Source organism: Genypterus blacodes, unplaced genomic scaffold (genome assembly GCF_046128005.1).
Source record: "Genypterus blacodes isolate CSIRO-AG114 ecotype Tasmania unplaced genomic scaffold, CSIRO-AGI_Gbla_v1 ptg000015l_1, whole genome shotgun sequence".
Classification (NCBI taxonomy): Eukaryota; Metazoa; Chordata; class Actinopteri; order Ophidiiformes; family Ophidiidae; genus Genypterus; species Genypterus blacodes.
The window spans coordinates 2,803,706-2,821,843 of record NW_027466829.1 but is presented as its reverse complement, the minus strand read 5'-3'; the positions used below and the strand labels follow the sequence as shown (position 1 = coordinate 2,821,843).

General features: G+C 45.8%; 1 protein-coding gene across 1 annotated transcript in view; it reads left to right on the top strand.

The window, feature by feature from the left end:
* Positions 1 to 775: 775 nt before the first annotated feature.
* The window catches only part of plxnb2b (plexin b2b), a 99,020-nt gene continuing 81,657 nt past the window's right edge, over positions 776 to 18,138 (top strand). The window contains exon 1 of the mRNA XM_076140733.1: positions 776 to 1,208. The gene's annotated coding sequence lies outside the window, so the exon portion shown is untranslated. The remainder of the gene's footprint in view (positions 1,209 to 18,138) is intronic.

Here is an 18,138-nt window from a genome sequence, read left to right as displayed (position 1 = left end):
GGAGAATGTTTATTTGTTTTATTTAGGGAAAGTGCCATTATCATTATTACATTCAATAACTTGAAAATACAACGGATGTGATGCACTAAAGGGTTTATAGCTAGAGGCAATTTGTTAGAAGTGCCCCCAATTGAGCTTTAGTAAAAAAAAAATACCATCTTTTAAAATGTATAATACCATAGGATAGATAGATGGATGGATGGATAGATAGATAGATAGATAGATAGATAGATAGATAGATAGATAGATAGGTAGATAGATAGATAGATAGATAGATATAACAATACATAATTTTATATTATTGTATGTAGTCTTCATTTTTTAATCCTTAACTTTTCACCAACTTTAAATTTTCACAGATCCGTAATTTCCCCAACATTTTGTGCCTTTACCCCGCTGTGTGTGTCCTATATGTCCCTTGTCCCTTGTCCGGGACGCACGGATCCGCCCTCGGAGACCCCTACGGAATCCCGGACTCCACTTTGGGAACCACCGCTCCGGGGGAAGGGAGGGGGAGAGAGAGGGAACAACCACCGCTCACCGCTCACCACCATCCGCGGACACAATGTGGTGCGTTGACGAACCGTAGGCACAACCTGTTTTTTCCGCCGACACACTTGACGCCTGTTGTCCTCCGGAGCGGTTTCGCCGGTGCTCGGCTCGGCGCGGAGCGGAGTGGGAGGGGATTCACTCCTTTCCCCTGCCCGCTCGCATCGCCTCTCCTCCCGGGCGCGTCCCCACCTCCTTTCCCTTCGCATTTCCTGCTTCCTCAACTACAATGTCAGTGCAGGCGAACGCGTGATCGAGATCCCACAGGTGTGTATCTGCACATCGGAGCCGCAGTGACTCCAGAAGACACACACCTGGAATTATCATGTGACTCGGCACCTGGGCGTGGAGAAAAGTCCCTGTTTCTCCCACTTTCACACACGCTCACACACACTCATACACGCACACGCACTCCTTTTTTGTATTGAGGAGTTGTCCGTGTCGCCTTTCAACGGGGAATGTGAAGTCGCTCCAGCAACTACCCCGTGTTTTCCCCGGAATAGTGCCTTTCTGGGAGCCTCGCAGGACGCCTGAGTGGAGCACGATGTGAACTTTGCTCGCAGACTTCTGCTTTATTTCCACCAAACGGGGGTGTTTTGTGCAAAAACCCGGACTCTTCGCCGTTTTGTGCAACTCCTCTTTGCTCTTTCCCTTGTAAGGTGAGTTCCGGGGCAGGCTGGTGGGAGCGGGAGGGTTTGATCGCAGCTCTTTGCGCAACTATGACTTTGTGTTTGTGAACCTCCCGTCAATATGAGCACTAAGTTTGTCGATATTGTGCGGGAGCTTAAACGCTGTCAGTCACTACAAACATCTGCGCCTCACAGCATCATGCAACAATAGGATTTGTTGCATGATGCTCTCCCGCTATTTAAGTCTAAATATGGCATTTTGTGATTTTCTGTAAAGCCAAAACATGACGATCTGTCTAAAAAACATTGCGGTAAGTTGGCGCTTTTAACACTTTCTTCAAATTTACACCTAATATCTCCAGTAAGATCATTTTCAGATACTAAATCTAAACAATAATGAGAACTGGAACGCCTGAAGCAGCAATTGAACTCAACAGATGTGTGTTTTTTGGGGGGGACACCCTTAATATTGGCTCCACAGGCGGTGTCCAGTCACCTCACATGGGAGCTGTCTGCCCCCATACACAGGCAATTTCAGTGAGAAATTGCCAAGTGAGCCTTGTTCCTCACCTTTGGACAGTAGGCTGTGCATCAACAGCTGCAAGAACACAAGTAGTAATGAGTATTTCCTCCTGCTTGTTTTCCTTCTTTCTTATGTGGAGAACATGCAGACAGAAGCCCTATTCATGTCTCCTGTGCAGTTCTGTCAGTCTGTATCTCTCAGTCCCTGGCACGGCCCTCAGCAGATCACTGTACCCGCCTTGTTGTGTTTGCTAAATCGCCCTTTTATTTGCCGCCCTGTCATCTTCCGTTCATTCTACACTGAACTACTGTACGTTAAACGGCCCATCTCCTGGGGATTATTGCCATTAAATAGCAATACACACAGCCTGGTATTGGAGATGGATTAGTCTGGGCTGGGGGCATGTGGAGAGAGGGAAAGCAGGGTCTGGCAGGGCGTGCTGGTGGTAGTGTTGGAGGATAGAAGGGGGTTAGAGCAGGGGGTCAGCCTCCGGTCTTCTGCCTGAGTAGGGATGCTCTTCCAATAGATGCCATCTGCTCACATTGACCCACACAAGCAATTGAAAACCAAGCAGGTTTCTCCTCTTTCCTCCTTTCCGCCATCTCCCTCTCTCTCTCTCGCTCTCTCTTCCCCCTCACCCTCTCTGCCCCACAATGCTTCATTCAGGGTTTATCTCCTCCACTCTGAATAAATAGAGACACCTTATCTGTGCAGAGGAGAGTGGTGATAAATGTTTTCTTCTGCTCACCGCAAGGGTGAAAAGACAAGCGTATACACTTCTTCATCATAGATGCTCTTTTCAGAGCGAGTGAATAGGAGGCATTTCTCATTCAGGTCATGCTAGTGTTTCACGATTCAGCAACAATCCCTAAAGCCTAATGTAAGCTCACACCCCGTATTACAAGAGAAACAGAAAGTAACACAACAAAGCACACCTTTCCACAGGGCTTTTTGTTTTTGGGTAATCGGCAGTCTGGCCATGCTGCCGGATCTGTAAAGGAAACTTTTGTGAGGAGACGTGGTGAGATCTACAAGAGCCCTGAGTGTTTCTGTAGACAATCCAGGCTTCTAACATACTGAGTTATTCGTCTTGGAGCACTCAGCTGTTAAGCCCTTACATGTTGTGGGTTAGCTGAAGTTCATCCTGTCCTCTTAAGAGTTACAGTTAGTTTAAACCTTGTCATCTCCTGGAACAAACACTACATTTCACGGAGTGCAATTTGAACTCATTCCCAGTCTCTTTTGTTTCCTTTGCAATGGATTACTGACTTCTGTCATTTTCATTTTCAAAGCGAGGCTATAATCCCGATAAGCAACAAGCAATCTCATGCCTGGTGTTGTCAATCTTCAATCGGATTCACTGTAAGAACAAACTGCTTCAAGTATATATGACTGTAGTGTGTATATGCCATATATATGTGTGTGTGTGTGTACACATGCCAAGTTGCTCCATCTCCTTCTCCTCTGTCGCAACTCAAAACAACAAACACAGATGTGATCCAAATCATGGTGGCATGCTAACTGTTGGAGCAATATTTACTTTATAAATGAGATAGTGGGTATTTTCTAACTTTATTTCCCTTCTTCATGTTTGTCTTTGTCATTGATCATAAATTGCTTGTGGCTCTTTTCTGTTCCCATGAGAATGACCCATATGCATTCTAGCTTGTATGGCGTACTTATCTTAAGTACACACAGGCTTTAGGGAAGTGTAGGGTGAAGTGTGAAGGACGTGTCATTTTGGCATTGGGCGGATGAAGACTCAGGAGAATGGAGATTTCCTTTAGTTTGGAACTCGGCCCATCTATTCATGTCTGAGGATTATCCTGTGATGAAGGGACGTCATGCTGAGGTGGGTTCCTGATCTTATCTCTTATAGGTTTCACAGCTGCTACCCTTGCCCTTGGACTTCATGTCTGTGTCCCAAACTCTTCCTCAGCCCGGTGTGCTGCACTCTTCCCTCTGGCTCACACATCAGACTCTTGTCATTCCTTGCCACATTTCCTCCCCTGATGTGCTTGAGCTCAATTATAGCTGATAACAAAGCTGATGACAGACCTTTCAGGTGTGATCATATTAATGCGGTGTCTGTATATTTTAACAATCTTAAAGTAAGTCCGAAAGCGCTTTCACTTCCCTCTTGAAAGAAGTTCCAAGTGTGCTCAGAGTGCACATACAGTGGCTGAAGGAGTGATAAGTGGAGAGGAAACCCTTCTTAGTGAGACGCCCCAACAAAAACTGCTTCAGAAAGTTACAGTTTGTCAGTCGCAGCCTCTTTGAATTCAGGGAAAGGAGGCTTCACATGCTTTTAGATATCCGACTGATACTCCAATTGAAGCGTACAGGCGCCTCAGCTCCCCCCGTGACAGGCTTACCTGAACGGCCTTTGTTGTAAAAGTTATCGGTTTGGCTCTGATTGGCAGTCCCTACTACTGCCTACAGCCACTTGCAGCTTGAAGTCCAATTCAATCCATGATTTAACCTGGGCAGTCCAGCAGGCTTTGAAGCAAATACAGCCTTAGACATTATGGTCAAATTAAACTCTGCAGGGTGTACATTTACCTCCAAAGTAACCATGACACTTTCTAAACCCTCACTGGCTTTCATCCCGTGCCCATGCCCACCACACCATGCACTCAACCCATCATAACTTACTTTCTTGTCCACACGGCTGCCAACTCACGCTGGCTTTCTCGCTGCTGCCCACACTACTTTTCTCTGGCGGGCAGCAGCCTTTATCTTCAACCACTGCACTGCACTGCACTCTTTGCTTTGTGCACGAGTGAGAAAACACAATGAAAATTGTAAATGCTCTCACACTCCTGAAAGAGATAAATGATTTTCGTTGAGAGGGAACCTGCCTAATTGCTCGGTTGAGAGGTTGTGGGCCGGCGATTGTGCCGGAGAACAGAGACATGCAAATAGTAAAATATGAAAAAGGAGAGGGAGAGCCTAGAGGGAGAAAGTTGCCATGATACGAGGTTCGGAGGGATTTAAAAAGTTAACTCGGAGCAGAAGTCATTATCCGTGTTGCTGTTCAAAAGGCTTTTCTGGAGCCACAGTGGTGTTGACTGTCAGCACCCTTGATCTGGCATAACTGAGGAGCGAACCCCAGTGATGTATACACAATACAGACGTCTGCCTCCCCCTCCCCTTCCCTCGCCCACATCCTCATCGCAGCTGAACTGACAAACTGACACAGACACACTGTATTTTGATACTACCTTCTCACTGGAGACATATTTCCCAGCCCACCCATTCCAACCACTGGCACAGTGTTTCACAGCTTGGCATTTTACCTGAAACCAATGAAGCGGATATCAGAGAACGCATCAGCAATGAAATGAAGAATCCGAGGTGTCACTTTGCGTTCTTTCCTGGGAAATCTCCGGCGGCGGCTTCTTCTCTCCCCCCCTGAAAGCTTGTCTTGGCAAGAGAACAGAAATTGTGAAGCTAATTTATTTTTCACTTTGGTAATTGAGTCTGGCATGTACTGATAGTCAGAAATGCTATCCATTAGAAAAACCACAGAGGGAGGTTGATCAGTGTGGATGTTGATGGGTCATGTTTAGCCTGGATGACTTGTTTTCATGATGAAAGCAGGACAAACGGAGCGCAGACTGAGGAGGGTGAGTTTTGTGCCTCATTTCTTTGCAAATCGTGGGTGCCTTTGCTGGATATGAGAGATTGCTCTAAGTGAGAGTTTTGCTTAGGGAAAAGGCTTTGACTTACAGTAGTTGGGGGGAATTATGGAAAACATGCTGGCGTGCTTCCTCCACCTGATAGGGCTTTCATGCTTTCTCTCTCTCCTTGAATGAGAGTTGCCATTTCATCCTTTTGCGAAGACACCAGAAGGTGCAATTCATTTTTATGCACGTGAGTAATTTCACAGTTAATCCTCAAACTGACCAATTTACATCAAGCAAGATGATTTTTAATTATCACCTCTGCTTTACAGCTAATCTGAGGTGTAGCTGGCTTATGTTATTATTATGGTAGTGGCCATCCAATAATGTCCCACTCCCTTTTTTTTCTCTCTCCCCCCCCTTGCATGCACACTGAGCGATTAATTATGAAGTAGAGAACGTGAGAGTGAGCCAGGACGGGTGTGTGGCAGATGCATGAAGGGTCAGTGCACTGCCAGCAGCTGGAGACGAAGGTCACACTAACATGAGAGGGCAAAGGGAAGATAATGCTGAGTGTGAGGACGGCACAGAGACACAGTGTAAGTTTGTAGGGGAGAAGCACCTCATGGATCTACTCTGTTAAAGGAGATTGTAACACACTGTATTATAGTCATCATTGTTATGATTGTTTGTTATTGCGATGCTGAGTTGGTGTTAAAGGTCCAGCTTTGAGAAGTTGCTTTGAAATGAGATATTTTACAAAATGAAATGATTTCAGCAGCCAAAAACACACAATATTACGGAAAGTGATATCTCTTAAGCCACCAGCACAGGTCTGTACCTCTGTTTCTGTTGTCTACCGTATTAAATGAGCAGGATATCACAGTGCTTCACTAGTCTACAGTCCAAGAGGGACCTATTAAATACTGCTCATACAGGAACTGTTCTTCCTTCCGCGAATCTAGTTAAATGCCAGTGGCTCAGTTCCTTCTCATCTGTAAACTGACAAAATGGGTTTTTGTGGCATCAGTAGTCTATGCAACTATAATCATATCGCCTGTGCCGCTGCCTTAAAGTCACAGTGACTGATGTATTCCACTGATCTCGACAAACTGTTCCGAGGTCGTTGAATGTACTATCTGCGATCTAAATGTAAATGGGGCCCATTACTAAGATTCAACATAACTTTGGTACCTGCTGTCATTTCCAGCCACGGATCCAAGTTATTGTTGTTTTCCAGTGCTGTTGCAGTTTAAAGGAGAAGTAATATAAAAGGATCCAGCAGGGAAGAAAGATAGGGATATTAAGTATACAGTGCGTTTATCGGCTAATACAAATACATGATGTAATAAAACTGTAAGGGTGCTGTAGTCTGGGTAAAAGCTTTTATTTTTTAATGTTTACACTGGTCTGTCGCCGTTGGCTATGTTTTCTTTTGCAGAGCAGGTTGGTGTTGGGTTCATGTACCTTAGTGTTGGCTTTAGTCTGTGCGTTGTGGTGGAGTACAGGCAGACCTGAAGTGCATTCCTCTGCTGGAATCTAAACTATGCCCTATCAGCCCAACCACTGGAGCCGTGTGTGCCTGCCCAAGTCTTTATAACTTCCTGTTTATGTTATCAACGTCTCCGTCACCGAGCACGCTATTTTAGTCTCTCTATCAGCAAGACAGGGTCTCGCCTTGTCCTTTCTGTTTTGACTGTTATTAGTTTTACGTGTGCTTTTTTTTTTTCCCCCTTCTTTCTCTTTTCCTGGCCGACGTCCCTCTGTAGTCTGTGGACATCCATCCGGGCCGTATCAAAAGCTGCCCGGGGCCTGGAGCTGTCTTCTGAAATGCAGATCTGTGGAGGTGTCATCATAGCTCTGTGTCTTGGGTGTCTGCGATCGCCCCCCAGCCTCGTTCTCCTATTCACACTCCTCCGATGACATGCATTATTCCACACTGACTCATGTGGGCAGCACCAAAGCTAGTTCTGGTTTCACCTCTCAAACTTTTGTCATAAGACAGGAAGGTAAATGTGTATGGTTTGGCTCGTGCCTACAGAGAAATGTCAGCGTTTTATTATTGCTGACCTCTCTCTCCTCTTCCCTGTCAGACATGTGATGGTCATGCACTAGACCGACCTTTCTTTGCGTGGTGAATTTCAGTCACAAGGCCGTCCGTTTCCCAATATTCCTCTTTTCACATGTCTGTTTGCAGTGGCTACAGATCAGATTTTCTGCCCTCAGCTAAAGCAAATGACAGACCATGGAAGTAATGACATCAGAGTCTTAGCCACATGCCCTTTTAAGAATGCCTAAATATTTACAAGCCCTCATAACACATGCTAGGCTACAACTCAGCCTTCCATCGGTTCGGTGTTGTGGTGGCTTCCTGCAGCAGTAGCCGCGTCTATTCTGCGTCCTGTCTGTGCCGATCCCACGTCATTGATCCCTCAGTGGAGCAGGGCTCTTTAATTACAGTCATTAACTTGAGAAGGTCTGCTGCTGGGTTTAGAGAACCTTATTACCAAGACCTTGTCTCCTTCCTCCCCACACAGTTCACTGCTGAATGCTTCTCTGAAAACAAGCTGCATATGTCCCTGGCAGTTGCGGCGTTCCTACAAAACACGGTGGAGCTGAAACTCGATATCACACAAGTCCCATCAGGAGACTTTCCCCGCTTCTCCCTTAATGTGTTTTCAGTTGTTGACGGGGGAGAAGTGTGTGGCATTCCAATAACAGATTGGTGTAAAGCAGGGTGTAACAGGCCATGTCAGTCTTGCATTGCTCATTTATTAGTAGAGCAGTGCCTAGAATACACTACACACGCACACACACACAAGCCCTTGCTCCACATCCTTTTTTATGTCACCAGGTTTCAGGTTTTGTTCTGTTTCAGTTTCACTAGCAGAATATCACCATTCATCCCTTTGCATTCTGAGCATTAACACCTGAAATCAATTTTGGTCTGTACCTAGAAAAGATGGCAAGAAAATAGTAAGAATCATGATGACATCACGAGTGAGCCGGTATTATTCTCACTTTGCGAAAGGTGTGATAAAAAGACCGAATGGAGCGGCAGCGAAGCACCCATCAAGCACCGCCACCAATTTGTTGGAAAAGAGCAGGTGTTGTATGTTTAGTATTATGGTGTGGTTTCATCCGTCGTTAATGGAAAAGAAACGTATTCACGTCTTTACGTGTCTCACCACCTTCCAGCTTGAAAACAAAACATTTTCCTCTTCAAGCTACGTGCTGCAACTACACATCTGTTCACCGAATAAGACAAATACACAATCTTTAATCATCAAGTGAGATTATTAAAGATGGCATGTCTCCACGTCATAAACAGTTTATATGAAAAATCTGATTACACAGGATCACGCAGGATCAAAGCAAATTGATTTACAGACCTATTGAATTCATCTCAAGCAATGTGGGATATTAAGTACAACAAACCTTTCACGTCATACATTTCGGGAAGTTTTAATCTATTATGGCTGCACAGTTTGTGCTCGTAAAACTGTAACTATGTGTTTGTCTTATCAGTAAAGCAGCTCTTAAGGCTGGTGTTGCTGACGTCTCTTTATATTGCCTAGGGCCCAGACACAGAGCAACATGACCTGGCTACAAATTCAGGGATTTTTGAGGATCTAGACTAAGCCATGGAAAAAGTGATACAGTGTGTTCTGTCACACCGGCCAGGTCTACATGCTGCCCATGAGTGTTGAAGAAACGTTGAAAGGTTCCTGTGTTAACGTGGGCTTTTCAGGTTCCAGAGCTACATGGCAAAGTACAGACGTACCGTTGTATAATGGCATTCACCTCATGCCTGCAGATGCTAATGTTGGTAAGGGAACCCGGGCTAAGCTGGGCCCCATATTTCAGTGCGGTATTAGCAGCAGCAGCAGCAGACCGCCCGTGGAGCTCAGACAAATAAAAATCCCATTTCCTCTTTTTCTATTGGTGGTATTAAGAGCTAAGGATTGTGCTGTTGCCTGAGTGCCAATGAAAAAGCCACTCAGTGTGTGAGCAGTTAAAGCCCTCTCAGCCCAGCAAGGGTGAGGCCTTCCTTCTGTATGCATCACCCCAGCCAGCTTGATCGAATCACTGTTTGCTCTGTCTTGACTAAGTGCAAGCTCACATTCCCCACTCTGCCCACAGAAAATAATTCAGAGTTTGACCAGCGCTGCCAGCTTCCCTCAGGCTTTCCCAGGAACACACTCACACACCGACAATTTCACTTTTCTGTGGTTTGCCTATAGAAACTATGTGTATTGCTGATTTCCCATTGAAAGACGAGCAACCTGACCGAGGTTGTAGCCTGCAGCTTGTATGATTCAGCAGAGAATGGTCTCCAACATTGGTTGTTGTCGAGAGTTGTCGGGTCTCATTAATAAATTCTGCCCACGGGCCTCATCTGTGTATTTATGAGGTATTAAACTTTAATATTATCTAATCCCATAGTGTACTACAACACAAATACACCTGCTGTCTGAGTTATAAATATGCAAAGATCTAATTTAGCATGGGATAAGTCTTATCTGAGGTTTAAAGGAGCGGATAATTATTTATTATGAATAACTTTACATCAAGACAATAGCTGTAACTGTGCATCATAGTTGATAACAGGTGATTTAAACATACATCTTCAAGTGGACAACAGCAGAATGTTTTCAGGAAAGCATTCTCTGCTGGAAGGTGGGAGTAACAGCCGCAACAGCCTTGTGCTCCAAACACAGAAGTGTAAATGAAATCACAGCCGATGTGCTGCTGCAGGTTGGATTCATGGGGGACTGAGGTGAAGCTGTAGTGTTGCAGTGTCTGTGGCAAAGTTAGAATTTTGAAGAATCCTTTCCTCAATGTTCTCATAATCTGCTCACGACCTTTAGTTCTGTTCATCTTGTCCTCTTCTCTCAGGGATCTAGAGTCCCAGCCCTCTCTTACCACCGGTGCCATGAGTTTAGTTTTTTTTTTTTCAACTTTTTCAACAGTCTCTGCGTTGATGGTCTCATTGTCAAAATTGTCATTGTGCAATTCAGTTTTGTCAAAATATGCTCAGTAGTGATCCCTATAAACATTTACACCAGTGTGCAAATCCGGTGACATTTATCAAAGGTCAGACTGAATTATTGTTAATCAAAAGTATTAAAAATGTTGAGGTTTGACTTTTAGCTGCTGCTGACTCACAAATGTTGCTGGGCTGTGTGTTCCTAACAGATTCTGTACTTGCTCTGTCATTGGTTCGTTTAGTGGCTGATACTGCCTTATGGTGTTGTTGTTGTCAAACGCCTGTTAATCAGTAAAACACAAAGTATTGAAGGCGTATTCATGCAGGTAATTCATGTGAAAGTGGTTCTGTTCCTCCTGCAGTTTCGAGGAGCATCAATATTCCTGTTTGAAGTGATTCTAAAGCCCTGCATTCACAGATGTATACATATCCAGTCCACACACACACACAGTCTGCCCCTCCGCCTAAGGGAGCTGGACAGCCCAAGCATGGATCCATGAATTCCTCATAACACAATCTGTTGCCTGATCAATAATTCAATTCTATCTGTGAGCAAGCATGTCTGAATCCAATCTCACCTGCATCCCCCAAGCCTCCTCTTAACAAGGTGGGTGTTGTGTCCTTGAGCCGGGCTTAGCTTGCGTTTGGGTGGGTTTGTGTGTGCTTGTGTGTGCTGATTAGTAGGCTTTACTTAGTTCTGAGCCAGTGCCTGTGCAAGTCCATTGTTGTGTATCCTCTGCCCTGTGCAAGTGTGTGCATGCACCAGAGCCTTTGGCTGTTGTGGATTAGAGAGTTCATTATTGTAACTAAGTGTGCGTCTTGATTTTGTCTGACCGCGTTTACAGCAGTGTGTTTTTTGTGTATGTTGCAAGCGTCCATCCAGGGTTGGTAAAGTTAGTCTGTGTGTATGTGTGTGTCTGAGCGTATGCGTGATCTCTCTTCCTCCAGGCAGCAAGAGGAATCAAAGACATGGATCTCATTAGAAGGTATGGTGCCTGTGGAGAGGGCAGCGGCAAAGTTCTCTGAATCATGGGCTCCAGTGGGGCTGCCTAGGTGCTGTGGTGGTAGAGGTCGCCTTATCCCCGCTTTTCTCCTTCTTTTCCATCCCTCAACTGGGGGATAGTGTGGCCAGCACCCCTTCTCATCTCAGGCCTTGCCCCTGAGCTGATGGGGGCACGGGGCACCGCACAAGGATATGGATCAAAGCCCCGGCATCTCCGCTACTTTCTGTCACAGGATAATGGGCTGTCTCCTTCCAGTCTCCTGTTTTTATTCCTCTTTGAGTATTCTATCAAAGGCCAGTTCATTCAGTTTCCATGTGACAGACTTTCTCCCTTCGTATCAAGCTGCACCAGTAGCTGGACGAGCAGCTTTCTGGGTCGTTAGTAACTCGTTCCACGGCCTGGACTCCTATCAAAGCCAGTGACCATGAACCAGGCACGACTTTGAGCCAAGGGCAAAGCGTGCGAGCCTGTGTGAGTGTGAATTAGAGAGACGGGGCGGTTACTGAAGGTTGCCTGACTTTGGACAGTTTCTCCCTTTCCTTCTGAATGGTCTTTCTCCTTTCTCTCTCTGTCTCGCTCGTCCCTTGAGTGGTGCTCAGTTTAATGCCCTTCCAGATAAACCAACACCAGTATGCTTCCTCTTTGTTTCTCTCTCCTTCTCCCACTGATAACCACACTATCTAAAAGGAGGCCGTGGCAGCACTCTGTGTCTTTACTCTCCGTCCCACCCCTCACCTCCTCTTCCTCTCTCTCAGCATGTTGGGGAGTATTCTATGTAATCAGAAGATGGAGTAGCGGGTGTTTTTCTTTTTCTCCTTCTTAAATTCTTTTTCTTTTCTAGTCCTGCCAGAGGAGTAGGCAGAGGAGGGGGAGGAGGAGGAGGCCGTGATTGTGGACGGAGGGAGCCGGTGTGTATTTGCTGACTGTCACTTCTATTAAGCATGCTGTCCTCCACAGCCTCTGCTTATAAGCTCAAACCCGGCTCTACAAAGCAAGGTCCTCTTTTGTTCAATGCCAAACTTTTCTAATCCACAAACGCCCCAGTCCGCAGTCGTACTGTAATTACAAGGCACTTTTCTCTGTAAACGTCTCCTACATGTGGATTTGGATTATTTTATCAGCTTATTTCTGTTGCCACGTGGAGTTTGTCAAAGCCTGTTCCTGTTAAATCTGTTGGTGTAACTTTTTGCCCTCAATTTCCCCCCGAGATGAGAGAAGGTTGAAATTGCGATGGCCACACAGTGCTGTCTCGCTGCTCCCACCTCGCTCCCGCTCCATCACTCTCTCCTCGTTTCTCTCCCTCTCGGGATCAATCAATTAATAAAGCTTGACATTTATTGGAGAAAACGAATACAAGCGCTCTGTTTGCCGATTGTCTCGTATGCAAAGCCACTCTCGCACGGTTTTGTGTTTGTTTACATATCATTGGACGCCCTTATCCCTGGACAACTGCATGCTGCCAAAAACGTGGGTCTCAAAGGAATTTAGTTTAACGCTGAGTAAGTGCCATTTCTAAAGGGCAGTGCTGTGTCTCTGGTTGTCGAAGTCTGTTTAGCAGAATAATCAGTGCTTTAATTAATAGAAGTCAGTTCAGAATATCAATTATAGCTTTCCTTTATCTGCAGTCATGTCACCCCAAAAACAATTAGAACAGATTGTGTGTTGTTATTGTCTGTTACTGGCGATAATTAGTTATTTTGGGTTTATAAATCCCATTTTTCTAGAAGTAACCTGTCCCCCCCGGGTTGTCTTAAGCTCCCCCTTTTCTTTCCTTGTATCTTGAGCGTTAAGAGGCTTTGCGTGTGTTCTATTGTTGCAGTGTGTTTGCACTACGAGAGCCTTAGAGCGATGCTTTATGCTGCTCTCTGAGTCTCATCCCAGTCCAGACACGCTTCCCATTCTGGTATGACAAACATCTCACTGCGCTCAGACTTGAGGTGAGCTGACTTAATGGGACAACACCACCTCACACACACACACACACACACATACTTCACCCAGCTACACTTTCATACACATTCACGGTGTTACCTCGCTTCCGTGCTTTGTGTTTGTCTTTTTTCTCAAACACACACTTGTACTCAACTACCCTGTCAGTCTCAGATACCAGGTTGCGGTGGCTCCTCTTCTTCTCCGGCTAATGACATGGTTGTGTCCCTTCCAGTGAGAAATGTGTGAAGCAAAAGTCTGTTTGTATGGGGGATGGAGGGAGTTTGCTGTTATCTGAAGGTGTGCAGTCTGCCCACGGTCACAGCGCGGTCACCCTTATTCATAGAGGGCCGGGACAAAAGCTTTGAACATTAGGTATCATGGCTTTATGAAACGAAACCACGCTCTTTGTTTTCAGTACTTTTCTTTTTTCAATATTTAAAAGAAAATTAGTCATGCTTGATTGTTGCTGGAACATAATCACAGTCTGGTCCTCTTCCAGTAACTGCAGAGTTGTTTGCATTCGCTGGTTGGCCTGTCCTGAGTGGGTAACGGGTGCAGTGGAACCAATTATAACGATGGGTTTTGTGAGCAGTAAACGTAGTGTGGCCGTACTGGGTGTGATGTGCCATAGTCAGAAATTTAAAGGCTATTGCTGTTCTGTTGATTGCACTGATCAGTATGCGATAGGCAGGCCAATGGTCTAGTGTCGACTTGAATAAATTATTAAGATCAAGCACCACTCAAACTTAAATAAACAGAATTTAAATCCGTTTTGTTCTGTTGATTAATGAGCATGCAACCTTAGACCAGAATCAAAGCTCTTTAAATATTGCTGCTGTCGTTTGTAAGTTATATTCAATCACTAAGTGGGAAAAAAGTGAAGTAAATAATAAAAAGTTTTCCTTTCCTATTTGTGCAGCAGGTTTGCTTCTTTGCAGAGAGAGTTGTTAGGATAGTTATCATTTCTTGAGTAATGTAAGCTTCTCCTCCTCCTCGTCTGAGGAGCCGGTGTGTGGACCCATGCCTGGCTACAGGCTGTACGGTAAACGATATGGCTGGGCCCATTAGCAAGATCTTTGTCTGCTCATACGTCTGGCTTTTCCTGATAGCTAAAGTGTTTTCTGCTTATTAACCATACTGTCATATGCTCTTTTGTAAGGATACACATTAATCTAATGCAAGGCAGTGCATTCAAATTCTTTCCAGCAGTGCAGGTGGGACCACAAGGGGCTGGATCGGCCAAGAAATGAACGCGAGAATGCCACAGCACGACTTTTTGCACAGCTCAGTGTAAGCTATCGAAGAAGTGATTTGCATTCGTGCTGTCTCGCGGTCCCCTGTCCTGTTCGAGCTCGCCAATCTGGACAGGGGGTTGTTATCAGAGGGCCTTGAATGAAACAGCTGCCTAGCACTCCACACCAGAGCTTCGTTCAAGTCCTTCTACGCCTTTGAAAATGTCGTGTTCAGCCCGTTGTGTCAGACACAGTGCTCGCTAATGGCTCCTGGCCCTGATCCAACCTTATCCCGCATTCTGAACCAGGCTTTGGTTGCATCAGGGCCTTCTCGCAACAAGGAGACTTACCTGGATCATGCCAGCCAGCAGACAGCTGCTGCAAGGGGGAAGAGTTTTCCCTCTATGGCCGAGGCATTTGGAGGATAAGCCCGACTCTATGGACTGCTAGGAGACAGGATGGCTAGCACCTGCCTCTGCTAACACGCTAATATTTAGTGACAAGAGGTTTTCACCAAAGCCCTGTGGGTAAGCCACACAGGATTTTTCACTTTACAAAACAGCGGAGCCACATTGTAATGGCTTTTCCGACTGTTTTGGCTCTGCCCTCTGCTGCCCTTGACTCTGGGAAACTGCGATTTAAATCAAGTGCGCACACAGACTTGTCAGCCCCGTGTAGCCACTAGCCGCTAACCTAAGTATATCACCATTATCTATGATGTCGCTCGTTCCCGCTCTTGTCCATGCTTGTCTGATCCAGGTCATAAGCCATCCCAGTACCTCTCCACCCCTCACCCCTCCATAGACCTGCCTGTTTGGCTGTAACGCAGTCCAAGCCATTTGTTGAGAAGGGTATTAGCCTATATTTGTGGGCATGAGCGCTTTGTCATCCAGACCTGGGAATGGCTGCTCCAGATGGGTGATTAGTCACTGCTGTGTGTGTGTATGTGTCTATGACAGGATGTGGGAGAGCTGCTGGCGTGAGCATGTGACCTAAGATCAGCGTGATTACAAGGGGATGAGACGACAGCTTAAATGAAGATAAAACATGGTAGCTTGTATATCTGTATGTACTCCGCTTGTGTGTATGGTGAGTGTGCGCACACATACTTGTGTGTGTTGTCTGATAGCCACCAACCCCGTTTTACTCACATCCCCAGTGAAATCTCATGTCTGGTAAGTTGTTGTGACTATGCTTGCTGGGGCCTCCATCAGCGTTGTGGAGTGCAGCTCTCATGCCTGTGGGCTGCTGTAATGATAGCTTTGCAAAAAAAAGCCCAGCTGTTCGCTCGTATGAGACTGAAAAGTGAAGATGAGGAAGAGTAGGATAAAAGCATCAGCAGCTCTTCATTGTACACATGCAGTCTCATACTGTTTTAGTGAAGAGACCAAACAAAAGCAGGCACACGTGCACCATGAATGATTAATTGGTTGCTCATAGCTCTAAAGCTCATCATCACCTGCAGCAGGGAAGGTAGGCAATAGAGAGAGGAAACATGTTGCCAGGACGATAACGTGCTGATGGGAAGGATGTTTTCCCACTCTGACCACCGACTAATGTTTTCCAATGTCAAACACACTCAAGATGGATATTAAATGCTAAGATGCTGTTGTTTTGTGTTTACCTACCCAGTGACAGCTCATCAGCTGGCACTGATTGGACTGTTGACATCGTTAACAGCCCATTTAGAAGATGCGTTTGCATGTGCAAGTGTGTGTGTGTGTGTGTGTGTGTATATGTGTGTGTGGCACTCCACTGTCCAGACACATCTGCCTAGCTTTAATTAGTTTTGCCTGGCACAGGGACCCACTGGTCTCTCTGGTGTTTAATAACAGCAGAGACAGTGGGCATTTATCAGGGTCTGAATACAGCTGAAGTATTGTACGTTCATTTGGCCAAAATCACTTACTCGCTGCTTGCAGTAAAGCCGCTTTTAGCTCTGCATACCGAGGCACGTCCACACATGAAATCGTGCTGCTCCCTTTTGCTTCTTTTTTTTCCACTTCCTCCCTCTACTCCATTCTTCTCATTTTCTTTTCTCTTTGTCAGTCATTGTATCAATATATCACGCTACCGACCCAAATGTTCAAAGCTTAACGTCCTTCTGTGACTCAAGTTCTGCATTCTCTCTTCCGCTCTTTCCGATCAGAGCTGCTGCTGAGAGAGGTCACAGAGACGGGGACAATGTTTCTTTGTGTCCTCAATCACAATCACTAACAGGCCTCCACCTTTGGCGTCTCCTTCTTCCCATCCCCTGGCTCGAGTGTGTTCTAATCAGGGCACACCATTTCCACTGATGAACCAACACGAGCTGACAGACACCCCCCCTCCCTTAACCTCCCCACTGCCTCCTCGTCCCTTCCATCCCCTCACATCTGTGAATGTTACCTGACGAGACTCATTTGTCAACCCCCCCACACACACACACACACACTCATCCCCGTCTTCCCTCTGCCTGCCCCAACCACCTGATCCCTCCCTCCTGTTGTTCCACCAGTGCCAGCCGAGCTGAAGAGACCGCTGTGTGTGTTTGAGTGGGCAGGGAGTCAGAGGATACATAAACTAAACTGAGCAGGGCTGAGATGCATTCAGGTGCGGCTCGTCTCCCTGCCTGAGGGTGAGCTGTCAAAGTCTCTTCCTCTTTGTCTGTCATCCTACATGTCATCCCCACCGTGGCCTTTGTATTTTTCACTCTAGTCTCAGGCCAGGGTGGCCCCAAGAGACCCGATACCCTCTGAGAACGTCCATTCAGCTGCTCTCCATCAGTCTCACTGTAACTGGCATATTTTGGATGCATAATATGGATATTGTTTTTGTTATTTTATCACCGACCTACTTCAAGGACAGTTTTCCCATCAGGGATAATAAAGATTTCTTCTACTACTGTCGTATATTGTATGCCAGAAGGCCCTTAAAAAAAAAATGATGAGAAATTATAAAGTAGCAGAAGCAGCAACTAACATTGCCCCCCAAGCTAATTTTGCAAGCTGAGTGAATACAAATGGCCTTAAAAAAATAAAGCAGAGTTCTCCAACCATAATCTTTTGCATTCCCAGCACAATGCCGTGTAGCCCCATATCCCCTCATTCAATTCCACAACAAGTTCTTTGGCTGGGATTGGCTGTGTGATTCTGTCCCTTGTTCGCTCACTGGGGGAGATTGTTTTGATTTTAGGGCAGCCCAGACCAGATTAAATGGAGTCGGACGAGGCTGTGTGGATGGGTGGCTCTCAGCCATCATCTCATTTGTATTTCTCATTGTCGCCTGCAGCTTCACTCCCATTTTTGTTCTGTGCTTTTCCCTTTGTTTGCTTCATGCTTTTGCTCAGAATCTGGCCAATGATTGATAAGGCCCAATCCCTGACAATGCTTGGCTCACAGCACATGGCACTGGATGGGCACTCGGCGATGGCGTGCGTGAGTGTGTTTGTCTATTTAAGCTCAAGGAAGAAGATGGGATGCGGCGTACGTTATTGTTTATCTACCTTTCCATTTCCAGATGGTGCTCAGTGGAAAGAATGTGCGTCTTGACACACACACACACACACATATATATACACACACACACACACAGACACACACACACACACACACACACGCTCCTTCTCTACCTCCTCTCTCTTCCTTCATTCCTTTCAATCCACCTCGTCCTTC